The sequence below is a fragment of the Vombatus ursinus genome, unplaced genomic scaffold (genome assembly GCF_900497805.2).
Source record: "Vombatus ursinus unplaced genomic scaffold, bare-nosed wombat genome assembly UNPS02015175.1, whole genome shotgun sequence".
Lineage (NCBI taxonomy): Eukaryota > Metazoa > Chordata > Mammalia > Diprotodontia > Vombatidae > Vombatus > Vombatus ursinus.
Genome location: NW_020954953.1, coordinates 11,742,509 through 11,756,838, shown reverse-complemented (window position 1 = coordinate 11,756,838; position 14,330 = coordinate 11,742,509). Strand labels below are relative to the sequence as shown.

At 37.9% G+C, this 14,330-nt stretch overlaps 1 protein-coding gene across 3 annotated transcripts in view; it reads right to left on the bottom strand.

The window, feature by feature from the left end:
* The window catches only part of LOC114031480 (parkin coregulated gene protein homolog), a 623,375-nt gene that overhangs the window by 282,906 nt on the left and 326,139 nt on the right, over nt 1-14,330 (bottom strand). The gene's annotated exons all lie outside the window — the stretch shown is intronic.

Below are 14,330 nucleotides of genomic sequence, written 5' to 3'. Positions count from 1 at the left end.
CTCAAATTGAAGTCAATCCCTCTCTAGACAAATTACCAACTAAAGAAGAGGTTTTAAATGCTATTAAGGCTCCTTTTTGTGTAGCAAAGCATGTGGTGCCAATTTTATTCCAGCTGAGATTTACAAGGTGAGGGGGTCCATTTCTCATACAAAAGCTGACTGAAATTTTCCTGGTTACATGGCAAGAGGAGATTATCCCCCAGGAGTTCAAGGATGCCTCCATTGTCCATCTCTATAAAGCTAAAGGAAATAGATTGTCCTGTGACAATCACAGGGGGTCTCTCTCAGTCATTGCTGTCAAGATTCTTTCCAGAGTCCTCCTTAATAGGCTGATCCTTCACCTGAAAGATAATCATCTACCTTAGAGCCAGTGTGGCTTCAGAAAGGGCCAAGGAAAGGTTGATATGATGTTTGCTGCCCAACAACCCCAGGAAAAATGCCAGAAGCAGAATAGAAGTCTATACACAACATCTGTAGATCTGACTAAGGCCTTTGATACTATCAGTTGAGAGAGCTTATGGAAAATTATATCAAAATTTGGTTGCTCAAAGAAGTTCATTGGCATTGTACATCAATTTCACAATAGCATGTTTGCTGGGGTGCTGAATAATGGATGATGCTCTCTCATTTTCCCAATCACCAATGGAGTGAAACAAGGCTATGTGCTTACTCCCATGTTTTTAGCATGATGTTTTCAATCACATTATCAAACGCCTTCAGTGAGGATGAACATGGCATCAAGGTCAGTTACCACACTGATGGTAAATTCTTCAACTTGAAAAAGCTACAAGCCAAGACCAAAATGGAGGCAGTGTTGGTGTATGATTTTCCATTTGTAGATGATTTTGTACTCAATGCAGCCTCTGAAGCTGAGATACAATAAAGTTTGGATCAGTTCTCTGCTGTTTATACTAATTTTGGCCTAACAATTAACACCAAGAAAATGCAGGTACTCCATCAGCTAGCACCACACCATCAATACTATCAGTTACAGCAAATGGAGAAGTTTTGAATGCTGTGAATAAGATCACTTACCTTGGCAGTGTACTTTCCAGGGATGCATACATCAATAATGAGGTTGACACATGCATTGCCAGAGCTAGCTCAGTGTTTGGGAGGCTCCAAAGGAAAGTGTGAAAGACAAGAGTAATGTATTAGATTGACTACCAAGCTGAAGGTCTATGGAGTTGTTGTGCTGACCTCGTTGTTGTTTGTCTGTGAAATTTGGACAGTGTACTGGCACCATGCCAGGAAACTGAATTGCTTCCATTTGAATTGTCTTAGGAATATTCTGAAGATCACCTGGCAGGATAAGATACCAGACACCGAGGTCCTTTCTCAAACTAAACTTCTAAGCATTCAAACTCTACTGCAGAGAATGCAACTCCGATGGGCTGGCCAGGCTGTTCAAATGCCAAACATATGCTTGCCATAAGACTATTTTATGGAGAACTCACAAAGGCAAGCGCTCACTTGGTGGTCAGAAAAAGTGATATAAGGACACTCTCAAGGTCTCTCTAAAGAACTTTGGAATTGACTGTGTGATATGGAAGACACTGGCACAGGACTGCTCAGCATGGTGTGCCCTCATCAGAGAAGGTGCTATGCTCTCTGAGCAAAGCAGAATTGAAGTAGCTCAAAAGAAACACAACATGCACAAATTTAGATAATCCACCCCAAATGTTCACATGGGTTATTTGTGCCTGACCTGTGGTAGAGCATTTCGAGCCCATATTGGTCTGCTCAGCCGCAGCTGGACACGTCGTAACTTGACTCTAGTATACAGATGTCATTTTGGTCCTCTTCGAGAATGAAGGACAACAATCAACCATTCATCTTAATATCTGGCCCAGTGCAACAGCTATTAAATAGCTGTTGAATTGAAATGAAAATACTCTGGCATCTTACACTTTAATCTAAAATTAATTTTTCCAATATAACCATGACATTTAATAGATTTTTATATGACAGAAATGTAAATTCACACAAAATACATATGTTTAAAATGTATGGCAAAAGGTATATTTTGGTGCATTTCACTTGTGCAAATGCATTAAATTAAAAGAAAACTAGATATCAAAAATATATTTAAAATGAAATGCTGCTATAATGCCAATGAACCTTCAGGACCAAATGAACAGTGCTACTTTTACCCTTTCTGGCCCAATACTTACATGAATGGAATCCCTTTAAGACAACAAAAAGAATCAACAATTCCAAGTTTTCTTCTCAAATAATGAGAATTATACACACCCAGTTGTAGCTCTAGAATAATTTATAGGACATGGTCTGGTGTAGATGGGACACAACTAAAAGTAGACATCAGGTAATAAAAGAGTGAACCAAGTGTGTTATTTGTCTTGCTAGCTCAACAGCAAACTTGGCCCAGCCCTGGATAACCCCATCAACATTCTATGTTTTTCCTGACCTCTGGCTGCATTTCCTGGTCTAATCCTTTTAAGAACCTTACACCTCTCTTTGCCCATACTTTCCCAAATTGACTTCCTTTGGCAACGGGCCTTGGCTTTGAACTAGGCTCTGCTCCTGGCACCCTACCCCAGCTTGACCTGACTTTTGACAGGAATAGGAAGTAGAACAAGGGACAAATTCAAGCAAATCCAAAAGTTACAAAGAGTACTTTAGGTCAGAAAGAACTTTGTTTCAACTATTTATTTCCTTATACCTAAGACTTCTTTCTACTGACTCCTTCTCCTAATCCTATAAACATTCTAAGTTCACCTCATCTGAAAAAAAAACCCCAACCCAAAACAAAACAAAATCCACACCTCTCTTCAACAATGTCACCCCCTCAGACCATGACCCTTTATATTCTCCTTTTCAGGGCCAAACTCCTAGAAAAAGAAGTCTACACTGACTGCTTTCACTTCCTCATCACTCAGTCATTCCTCTAACCTTTTCAATCAGGCTTCTATTTCTCCTACTCTTTGGAAACAGCTTTATACAAGGTAACCAGTGACCTTAGTGCCAAATCCAATGGCTTTTTATTCTGCTGTAATTTTCCTTGACTTCCCTTTGGCATTTGACACTATGGACTACCCCTACCTTCTTGATACCCTCTTCACCTTAGCCTTCTGCATAGTGAAGAGAAGTAGCTGCATGGGGAGGCTTAGTCAGGAAAATGGTGAAGGGAGTGCAATAGAATGGCATTCTCTTCCTTCCTGGAAGGTACAGACAGGTGACTGCTACAGAGAGTAAGAGGAAATGGTATGTTACTCCTTCCCTCAAAGAACCAGGCAGGAGATTGCTAGAGGGAACCTGATGGAAGTGTCCCTCCTTCCTCAGTCAGGAAACTAGTGGAAGGATCTCAATAGAATAGGTATTCCTCCTTCCACAGGCAAAGGCAGAAGACATTTATGCCCAAAAATTAAGAAGCTGGATGAAAGGGATGGCCAGCATGTCTTACTGGACATAAAAGAGAATTCTGGGTCGCCCAAGCATAAGAACAGAAACTGAGGTTGAAAATAAGAGGGTGATCCATATACTGAGGAGAGGGACAGTGACCTTGGAATCAATACATGAGAGAGACAAGAATGGAAAAGAAGATTTTTCTTGGTGATGGTCAGAAAATGGCAGAGGAGTACAAGATACACGGATTTTGCTTCCTAGACTGGTGTGCCAAGGGGCATGAATAAGAAGTCATCTACAAAAAAAAAAAGTCATCTACAGAAAGCTAAGATTCTGTGAGCAAAAGAAAATGAAATGGAATGGAGGGAAGAGATCTAAGATATAGAGGAATTTAACAAAACTACTGGCATTCCTGAAGGCACATCACCTAATGACTGAAGACAGCTACTAAGGAGAGGTTGAAATGACCTAGATAATGTGATAATTTAGTAATAGGTGAAAGGGGCAAAACACAGCAGACTCTGAATTATGGATTAGGGGAGCAGTAAGAACTATCCAGAGAACAGGGATAGTCCCAAATGATATGGTATTCCACTGACAAGATCATGGGATAGTCACATGAAATGGTAATTATAGTTAACAGTCATGAAAGTAGACAATGATCAGGGCAAGAATATGGCTAGCATAGCCATTTAATGCTAATGTCCCTCTTCATCACAGTCCTTGAGAAGAATTAGTGCTGGGGCTAGGAGAGTAGGTGATCATGACAGTAAGGAGGGTGTTGTTTTTTGCTGGGGAAGCCTTTATTTCAGGCAAACAATGCTAATTTCACTGCATTGTACTCTTTCCCATCACAACTTTAAGGGGCCAGGACTAGCCCCTTTCTCCTCCATACCAGTGTCAGACACCCTCCTGTGCAGAGGGATTACTGAGTTATTTTCTTAGAGTAAGGTTTTTAACAGTTTTTTGTGTATGTGTCACAAAGTTCTTCAGCAGTCTGGCGGAGATGCCTTCTAAAAATAATGTTTTAAGCATATAAAATTGAGTGCAGACTAAAGCATATTTTTTCTCTTTATTTTTTTCATGCTTTTGGGGGGCAATATGGCTAATATTTAAATATGTTTTGTATGAGTTCATGTGTATAATGGGTATCATATTTCTTGCCTTTTCAATGGATGAAGGAGTAGAGGAAGAAAGAAAATTTGGATCTGAAAAATAAAAAACATCTCTGAAAAATACATAAAATTAAATACATGATATTACAAAAGAAACCAATTATATTGAAACATAGTTATACATTTTTTTAAATTGACAGATCCCAGTTTAAGAATCCCTATGAGTATGATGGTTGGTAGAGAAGAGCAGAGTAAGTTTTGGGTCTGCAAATGGCAGTAGGTTCTAGGACAAGGGTTTTGATATCAGAGGAATATCTGTTCTTCTCGAGAGCTGTGGTTCCCATGTGAGCCCTTGGTAGTGATGAAGGGTTGAATGCGCCGGTCTGCGATTTTATTATGACTTGCACTGGCACACATGTGCATGAACCAACTACACCCACACAATTGCTATGGAGGCTTATCATCTTCATCCTGAAATTCAGATTTTCCATTAAATCTGAGACTGTTCTTTTTAAAGTTCTTAGGCTGTCAAATATCATGTAATTGTTAGATATGTTTTAACTTCCTCTTGCCTATCAAAGTTGGGTTTTTTTCTTCTGATACATGAACAAAGATGACCTTAGCCACAGCAGGTTCATTAACACTGTCTCCCTTCCTCGAGCAATTGTTAATGGCCAGGGCCGAGGACTATGATGGGCAGGGGCTATTAGGTTCCATGTGCACTGGCATTTACCAAAAGCTAGCACAATTGCTGCAGGCAGCAGGAGTGTCATATCACGTGGGTATGGCAGAAAGAGGAACACGTCATTTGGTGCAAATGAAACAGATGACAGTGAGAGTCACCAGGGCCATGCTGGCCACAGCAGAAAAAAAGAACAGCTGCTAAAAGGAAGGATGTGCACAGGAAGTAAGGGTGGGAGAAAAGAATCAGGGATAACTCAAAGCTTATAAACTGGGAGTGATGACCAAATAATTAAAAGGAAAGCAGTATGATCAAAAGAAGAGGGAAGTCTGTAGGAGGAGCGGGCTGAATTAATCAACTAATCAACCAACAAGTACCTACTAAGCTCCTCCTATGTACATGTCACTGTGGACACAAAGACAAAAATGAAATAGTGCCTGCCCTCAAAGAGCTTACCTTCTATTGGAGAGACAGCATAAATAGAAACATGCACAAGACAAATTCAAGATAAATACAAGGTAAATTGGGGAGGGAGAAGGCACTTGTAGCTGGGTTGATCAGCAAAGGTATTGTGTAGAAGGTAGTGTTTGAGCAGAGTTTTCAAGGAAATAAGGGATTCTAAGAGGTGGAGGAAAAGAGCTCATTCCAGGTATGGGGTACAGTCAATACAAAGGGATAGAAAGAGGGAAAGAGAGATATGAGAAAAAGTATATGGAAAAAGAAAGAAGACCAATTTAGGTATACTATAGCATGCAAGAAGGGGATTAAGGGATAATAAAGTTGGAAATGGGCCAGGTTTTGAAGCCAGAGTAGCTTAAACTGCACTGAGACTTTTGTGACAATGTAGTTGAGCTGGGAAGCAATAGTAAACCATTGGAGTGTACTGAATGCCAAATTACTTCAGCAGTTGTATGAGGTAGGATGGACTGAAGAAAAGAAAAGACTTGAGGCAAATAGAAACCATTACAACAGCATAGAGGTGATGCGGGCCTAAAATAGAGCTACAATCATCTAAGTGGAGAGAAGAGGACAGATATGAAACATTTTGAGGAGGTAGAAATGACAAGCTTTGGCAACTGACTGGGTATGTGGGATAAGAGTAAGAAACCGAGGGTAGCCTAGAGGTTATGAACTTGGGTGACTAGAAGGATGTTACTACATTAGACAGAAATGGGGAAGTTCAGAAAAAGGATTGAATTTGGAGGAAAAGATATTGAGTTCAATTTTGGATATGTTGAGTTGGGGTGACTATGGGACATATGGGACTATGGGACATAGTTTGAAATATCCAACAGGCAGTTGGTGATATGTAACTAAATCTCAGGAGAGAAACTACAGAGGGATGTGTAGATCTGCAAATCATCTTCATAGAAATGATAATTAAGCCCATGGGAGCAAATAAAATCACCAAGTCATAAGAGTAGTGAGAGAATAATAAAGAGGGTCCAGGACAGAGCCCTAGGGAACAACCATTATTAAGGGTCATGATATGGATGATGAACTAGAAAAAGAGAATGAGAAGGCATGGTCAGAGAGGTAGGAAGAGAAGCAGGAGAGAGCAACGTCAGAGAAGCCAGGGGAAGAAAACAGGAGGAGGAGAGGAGACTATTGCTGGTTGTGTCAAAAGCTACTGAGAAATCAAGGAAGATGAAGACTAAAACATGTCACTAGATTTGACAAGAAAGAGATCATTAGTAACATCTGAGAGAAAAGCTAGCATTTGTAGAGTGATGGGGATAAAAGCCAGAGAAGTCAAGGAATTGAAGGATGAGTGGTTTGTAAGAAAGTGGAAGTTGTGAATATTAATATCTTGGCAGTAAAGGGGAGGAGAGATAGAGGATGACAGTATGAGAGGAAGGTACAAGGAAGGAATAAGGGAAAGGTCTTCAGGATGGAGATTTTCCAAAAGTGAAACGGACTTTGGAAGTGGATAGAATAGTGTTCAGAGACGGGAAAGACCTTCTTTTTCAAAACACCAAAGAAGAGATTATATGGGAAGTAAGACTAAATGACTTCAAAGGTTTGTTTTGACTTTAATGTTTGCCTAAAATGTTTTGCCTCTTCTTGCAACAAACTGGCATCTATTCCTCATCTTTGTTGCAGATATTTCTGATCTCTTTTCTAAGGATCACCTAAGAAAAGAGAGGGTGCTTTGTAATATGGGAACGCTGAAAGAACATTTTATTATAGGACATCTGAGAGTGTTAATAATGGTAAAAATTCAAATTTATTAGCACCATCAGGTTTATGGAGAACCTTCCTCATAACTACTTTACTATAGGAAAGGGAGTAAAGTATTATCTTTCACATTTTAGATATAAGGAAACCGAAGCACAGAGAATTTAAGTGATCTGTCAAAGGTCACACAGCTAGGAAGTGTCAAAGCCAGGAATCAAACACACATCTTCTGCTTTTAAGTGGAGCATTCTCTCCAATACACATTGGCTCAGAAGATCACATCATAAGGTATGTTCACCTAATAATATGTATATTCACCTTAAAATATATTAGATGAAGCATATCATGAACCCTGGAACTGCATTAGAATGAAGTCATAGTATATTTAGATATTGTCAGACCTTCTCCAAGGTTTCTAAACATTTTTATACAGTAACATTTTTATATTGGGTTTAGAAATGGACTCTATGGTTATTGCTTGAATACAAGTCTAGCTTTAAGTTGAGAGGCTCATTCTTAATTTGAAGTGTGATGAACATTCTGGCCATCTAGTGAGGGATGGGTGCTAAGATCTTTGTTGATGGAGGAAGCACCCACACCAATGGACTAGAGATTTTTTCAAGTATTGAAATATTTCTGTGGTATAATGGTATTACAAATTTCTTAGATGTTTTTATTTTAAGGCATCAACTCTGTCCTCCTAGTTCCATCTACCCAATAACCTTGCTGTTTATCATGCTAACTTTCCACATATATTTAATCTGCCCTGCTTGCTCCTAGTTGTTGCTGGATGCATTCCTCCCTCATCTAGTTATCTGCTAAGGTCATTAATAAATGCTTTTCTGTCTGTTAATTCTGAGGTTACCACATGGCTTATTTAATTTTCTCTGACCCACTTTGGCTTTGTCATGTCTGTGGTCTTCATCCACATCAAGCTTATTATCTCTGATTTTTATATTGGTGGGATTTTATTCCACTCTTTTTTTTTTTTTCATCTCAGGGCTTTCATTTATTCCCTTTACTTCATTCCATTCCCTTGATCTGAAGGAAGTAACTACTATGACAAACAACCAAGTATATTTCAGGGCATCAAGCAAGAAACTAGTCTACAAGGTAAAATGTAATCTTCTATGGGCAAGAATAATAACCAGATAAATAAGTCCACATATGCTATATCATTCACACACAAATACGTGTGTGTGTGTGTGTGTGTGTATGTGAATACACACACATAAATGGGGTACTAGATTTAGAACTGGAAGGGACCTTTGTGGTTATCAAATCCAACCCCCTCATTTTATAGATAAGGAAATTGATAAAACATTTATTAAGCACTTAGTAGGTGCCAGGCACTATGCTTAATGCTGAGAATACAAATACCAGCAAAAAAGAAATTCTTATCTGTAAAGAGCTCACACTTTAATAGGATGTAACAACAGACAAAGGGGAGCTGGGAATGGGAGGATAACCAGTCAGGTTCAAGGCTGCTGTCATGGGAGGTGGAGAAGAGGAGAGGGTGGGGAATTGAGCCAAGAGTGAAACATCTCATAAAATGGTAATGTAGGCCAGGATCTCACCAATTAAACGAGAGGCACACGGTGTGGCAACACCTTCAAGATGAGAAGGCTGCATACTGGGGCAAAAAGAACTTAAGTAACTTATCTAGGTTACACAGTAAATATTAAAGTCAGGATCTGAACTCAGTTTTTCTAACTCTAAATAGGATACTCTTGCCTTCAGCTACACCTTCTTGCCTTCAGATCTGTGTCTGTGTATGTAAAACAAACACACATAATATTTTACTGAATTGTGGAGTTGTTTTCAGTCATGTTTGACTCTTCGTGACCCCATTTGTAATTTTCTTGGCAAAGATGCTAGAGTGGTTTGTTAGTTCTTTCTCCAGTTCATTTTACAGATAAGGAAACTGAGGCAAACAAGGTTAAGTAACTTGCCCAGGGTCACACAGTTAGTAAGTGTCTGAGGCTAGATTTGAACTCAGGAAGATGAGTTTTCCTAATGAGGCCCAGCATTCTATCCACTGTTCAACCTAGCTTCCCATATTTTACTGAATAGTGCTTTTTTATATTCTACAGTAAAATAGAGATACTAGTCAAGAAGATGATAATAAAGCCAGTTGGATAGTTACCATACTGCAACTTATATATTAATTTTATATGTACTATCTTCTTTACAAAGATGTCAGGGCTACTACACATAGAACTTTAAAGCAATAATCATCTACAAAATAATTAAAACAAAGAAGTCTAACAGAAAAACAGCAGTGATAGTGGAAGAGAAGAGGGCCAAAGGAACAAAATGAGTGAGAAAAGTCATTTGGATGCCCCATATTCTCCATAATAAATATAAAAATGCAACAAGTAATTATTGCAGGGAAGGAATATAACCATGCTCTCTAGAGTTATTAGAAAGGTTGGGCATTATTGACCCTAAGAAAAGTCTACTTTCATTATGGCTTACATGTGAGACTAGAGAGGACCATCTCTCCTAAAAGTTGAGTTGTCTCTTAGAATCTGGTTCCATAGTTGGAGTTTGGAGTTATTAGTGCTCTATTTCTACCAGTTGAACTAGGAGCCACCCACACCTGAGAGAGGTGGGGGACTGCTATAGCACCTGAACTCAAGGGGTAGTTATTTATCAAGTCTAATTTGTTCCCGTCCTGTATTCAGTGTTGTAATGGATGAAACCTGTCCAGAAGACAGCAATCTCATTTGTGAGAGATTAACATAAAGTTATTAAATATCGAAGTGCTTAACTGCATGATAACAGCAGTTAAATGTAATAGGTGATCACAGAAGGAAGAGATCATTGGTGTCTAACTAGCAGGATAATGGAATTTAGAGCAAAAAAACAAAAGACAAAACAAAACAAAATACCCTGTCAAGTGGGGGTAGCAATACTTTGAGTAAGAACCTCACAGGGTTGTTATAAGGATCAAATCTGATAATGCATATAGGGTGCTCTGTAAAATTTAGAGCTGTATATAAATATCAGCTATTTATTTCCAGCACACTATATCCATGCAAAGCAACGATATTCTCAGCACCTCTGCAGTTAATACCTAAGAGGACACACTTTATTGTAGTGTATGTACAACATGGCATTTCTGTCACTGCTGCAAGTTGGAATAAATCCTAAAAAGATGGTTAGCTACTTTCCCTGACTTTGCCTTTTCTTATTTCATTTCTGCCAGTGGTACATTAATCAGTTTTGCTTATTAGGGCAGCACAGCCAGAAACATATCCTAGCTTGGGCTTCAGGTCTGGTAATTAAGATAATTAGCCACATTAGTCCTTTCTTAGGTGAAAAAAAGTTAATATTTATTTTTAAAAAGATAGCTAATTCAAATTTTCAGATAAATGGAAGAAGCAAACTATATATATATATAGATAGATCAAATAAACTATTAGCAACATAATATCTTTTCTAATAAACGGGGATGTCTCGTTTTTTTTTTTAGACTTATGGGGGGCATGATAATTATCTTCAAGCATCTGAATGGTTTGAATGGATGGAAGAGTTATTAGACTTACTTTGTCTAGTCCCAGAGGACAGAACTAGGAGCAATGAATGCTTGGAAGTTGCTGAAAAGCAGAGATTGGAAGTGCTAAAAAATTTCCTAATAATCAGTGTGGTCCAAAAACGAAATGGACTACCATAAAACAGTGACTTCCCACAAACTGGATGTTTTTAAGAGAATGCCAGATGACCACTAGTCAAGAATGTAATAGAGGGGATTCCTTCTCAGGTATGAGATCATCTCTTTGATTTCTTCCTTCCAAATCTTACCTTCTGTGATTTACTCTCTTCCAAAAAAAAAAAAAAAGCCCTTTTCTTTTTCCTTTAAACAGTCACGGTCCCCTGGTAATTCCAGGTTAACAGAACCTTTCGGCTCATTCTGTTGAAAACCACAGGGTCAGAAAAGCCCCTGGTCAGGCTCTCCCTTGGGTTTTTAGAAAAGTGGGACTGAAACTATATCTTTTAGAGTAAACCCTTCTTTCCACAGTTTTTTAATTTTTCCTATAGCAGCCTTTATTTCTGAGGTCTCTAGAATGAACCTTTAACTAGATTCCTGTCCTGAGAATTTCTACTCCTTTGTTAACCTTTCTGAGGGCTCTGGGGGCTTTTGGTGATGTCACTGCCCCCAGGTGACAGCTTCTGAAGCTGAAACCAGTGAATGACTTTACAAGTTGGCTTTTTAAAACACCTGACTTATTTTGACATAAAATAATTAAGCTGAAAATGCAAATTTGAAATGAAATATTTTTCATCACATGTAGTATATATGATACATATACATACAAATATATATGTATATGTATATCTGTTAAAAAGTATCATTAACGTTGACCTTTGTCAATGTCTTAATGACATAACAGGTAATGGTGCGTGTATGGACTGGAGGAGAAAGGAACTTGAGGCATGTAGAACAGTTAAGAAGCTATTAAAATAGTTAGCTCTGGAATGGTCAGTTTAATATTGTCAATCATTTAAAAGATGACCCATCAAAAGCAATTAACCATGTCTCAACCTAATTTAGTTGGCCTAACCATGCAGTAGTAGCCAGTTATTTTGACTGTATGTATAGATATGTATGTAGGAATGTATATATGTGTGTGGTACATGGAAACACACATATATTTGCATGTATAGGTATTCATATATATACACACACACCATGTATGATGTCTCATATGAATGCTGTCTCAAAAGTTTTAGGGCAGTTTTAAGCTATAAATGCTTTTGTTTATAGCTTAAAACTGCACTGAGACTTTTAGATAAGTAGATATATGAAAGTATAAATTTGGTGGTCAATGATACCACTGAAAACTGTAGTAAAACATGTATATTCTTCTCAATATTTATGTGTTTGTAAAGGTTTTTCAGATCTGCCGATCATAAAGCTGGAATCTATATTCACAGCTTTTCCTTACATTACATATTTCCATCTTGTATCCTTTGAGAAGAGGTGAGGCAATAGGTTTGGGACAGTCTTTACTTATACCTACCAGAGCTATATTTTTGACTGTTAACTATGATGGGAGTGGCTTTCTATGGATGAATTTTATGTTTACCATTAAGTTTGTGATGATAGGAACAAGTTTTGTGCCAAAAGAGTCTAAGTTATACTAAGCATATGCTTTAGAACTAGAAGAGTACCATAGCTGTTATATTTTATGCCAGTTATCTGCTTCAATATATTTCTTAATCAATTAGCCACATCCCAGCATTCTACTTGGAAGATGTTGCTTATACATGCTACTCATACTGTGCTAGAATGCTATTCATTCTTTTCATGGTTGGACAGATACTTACGTAAGACAGATTGCTAATTATTCCATGTGTTTGTGTGTCTATAAACAGGACAAGAAGCTAGCACAATTAATATGGGCACTAATATGTATTACTAGAGACCTACGTAGTCATATGTGATACCTAGAGACACCTTTACAAAGCTTCCTGAACCAAAAATTAGCAAAATCATATGTGGTCAATTTTCCTTGGCAAGTCATATTTACTAGACATTTTCTATTGTTTTCATAGGTCATCAAGGGATCTCTAACATGGAGGTGAAACTATCTCTCTGAATTTCATTTTCTTCAATTGTAGAATGGCAATAGTTACTGTTGTGCTAGCTATCTCACAGGGTTATTGTGAAAAAAGTGTTACAAACTCTAAAGTATAGAGTGGACTTTTATGATAGAGAGCTGGCATGCAGTGCACATAGTGGGCACTTAGTGTTTATCAGATGAATACTGTTGGATGCAATCACTTCCTCCCTAATTCCCACCATCATTTAAAAATTTAAAAGCATATAGATAAAACAAGTAGAAGCCTTTTAGAACATTTGGGTTGAGTTTCCACCTTTGCCACATACTGGCCTTGTGACCCTCCTCAGTGTAATGTTATAATCTCTCAGTGGCAGGCCACCCTCTAAATTGCAGAACAATTGTTAATCTGCATTGGCAGAAAGCAAATCCTCAACAGAGAGTTCTCTACACCAATGAAATCACAGCTCTAGACTAAAAACAAAAGTTATATATACACATGAGCTAATATTATAGTACCTCCCTCCAGGGTTGTTTGCAGGATTAAATGAGACAATATTTGTAAACTTTAAAGTGGTATATAGACGTCAGCTATCATTATCATTATATTGGTCCTTGCCCTCAAATTTAGTGGATTAGAAACCCCTGGAAGGCAGAAACTAAATCTTATTTATCTTTATATCTCCCCCAGAATCTAGCATAATTCATTGAACTTAGTAGGCCCTTAGTAAGTGCTTATTGAATGAATCTATCAGAATAAAAATCACTTCCTATCTATTTCCCACAGTTAGTTTTTCTTTAAGTGTAGAGATAAAACATATATTAAGAAAGGCCAACTATCATCAGCTTATTTACCTACAACACTGTCACTTAAATTCAGGTCAAATTTTAATTTTAGACATCCCAAAAGATACATTATTTAGTCTCTATATTATTTCCTGTCTTCACTCATGAACTCTCCAAACTAAGACATAAAACAGAGCGAAGAAGCTGAGAAGTTACTTGACTAACTTAGCTGGGAAACATGGGGTTGAAATTTCTCAATATTTCATTTATAATACCTTTTCTTTTTTGATGGGCAGGAGAAGGAAAGTCTGGGAAATATATTGTCAGTCAGTGGGGAGAATGTTTGGTACCTTTTTGTTTATCAATAAAACACTCAACAGAAGTATGTGTACACTCTTTAAGAAATGTAGCTTTTCAAGTTGAATTTAACCTGCTCAAAAATTGTGACCTGTTGGAAAGGAGGATAAATCACTCCTGAAAAAGGTTTTAATATAGCTCAGTACTATATATCCTTATAGAAGTCTTCCAGGGAACAGCAGCCCCTCACTTAGTTGATACATGTGGGGGAGTGAAAACTGCTTTTTAATAAGGTTTGACTTAAAGAACCATTTTTCTTCCATATTACTCTTTCACACC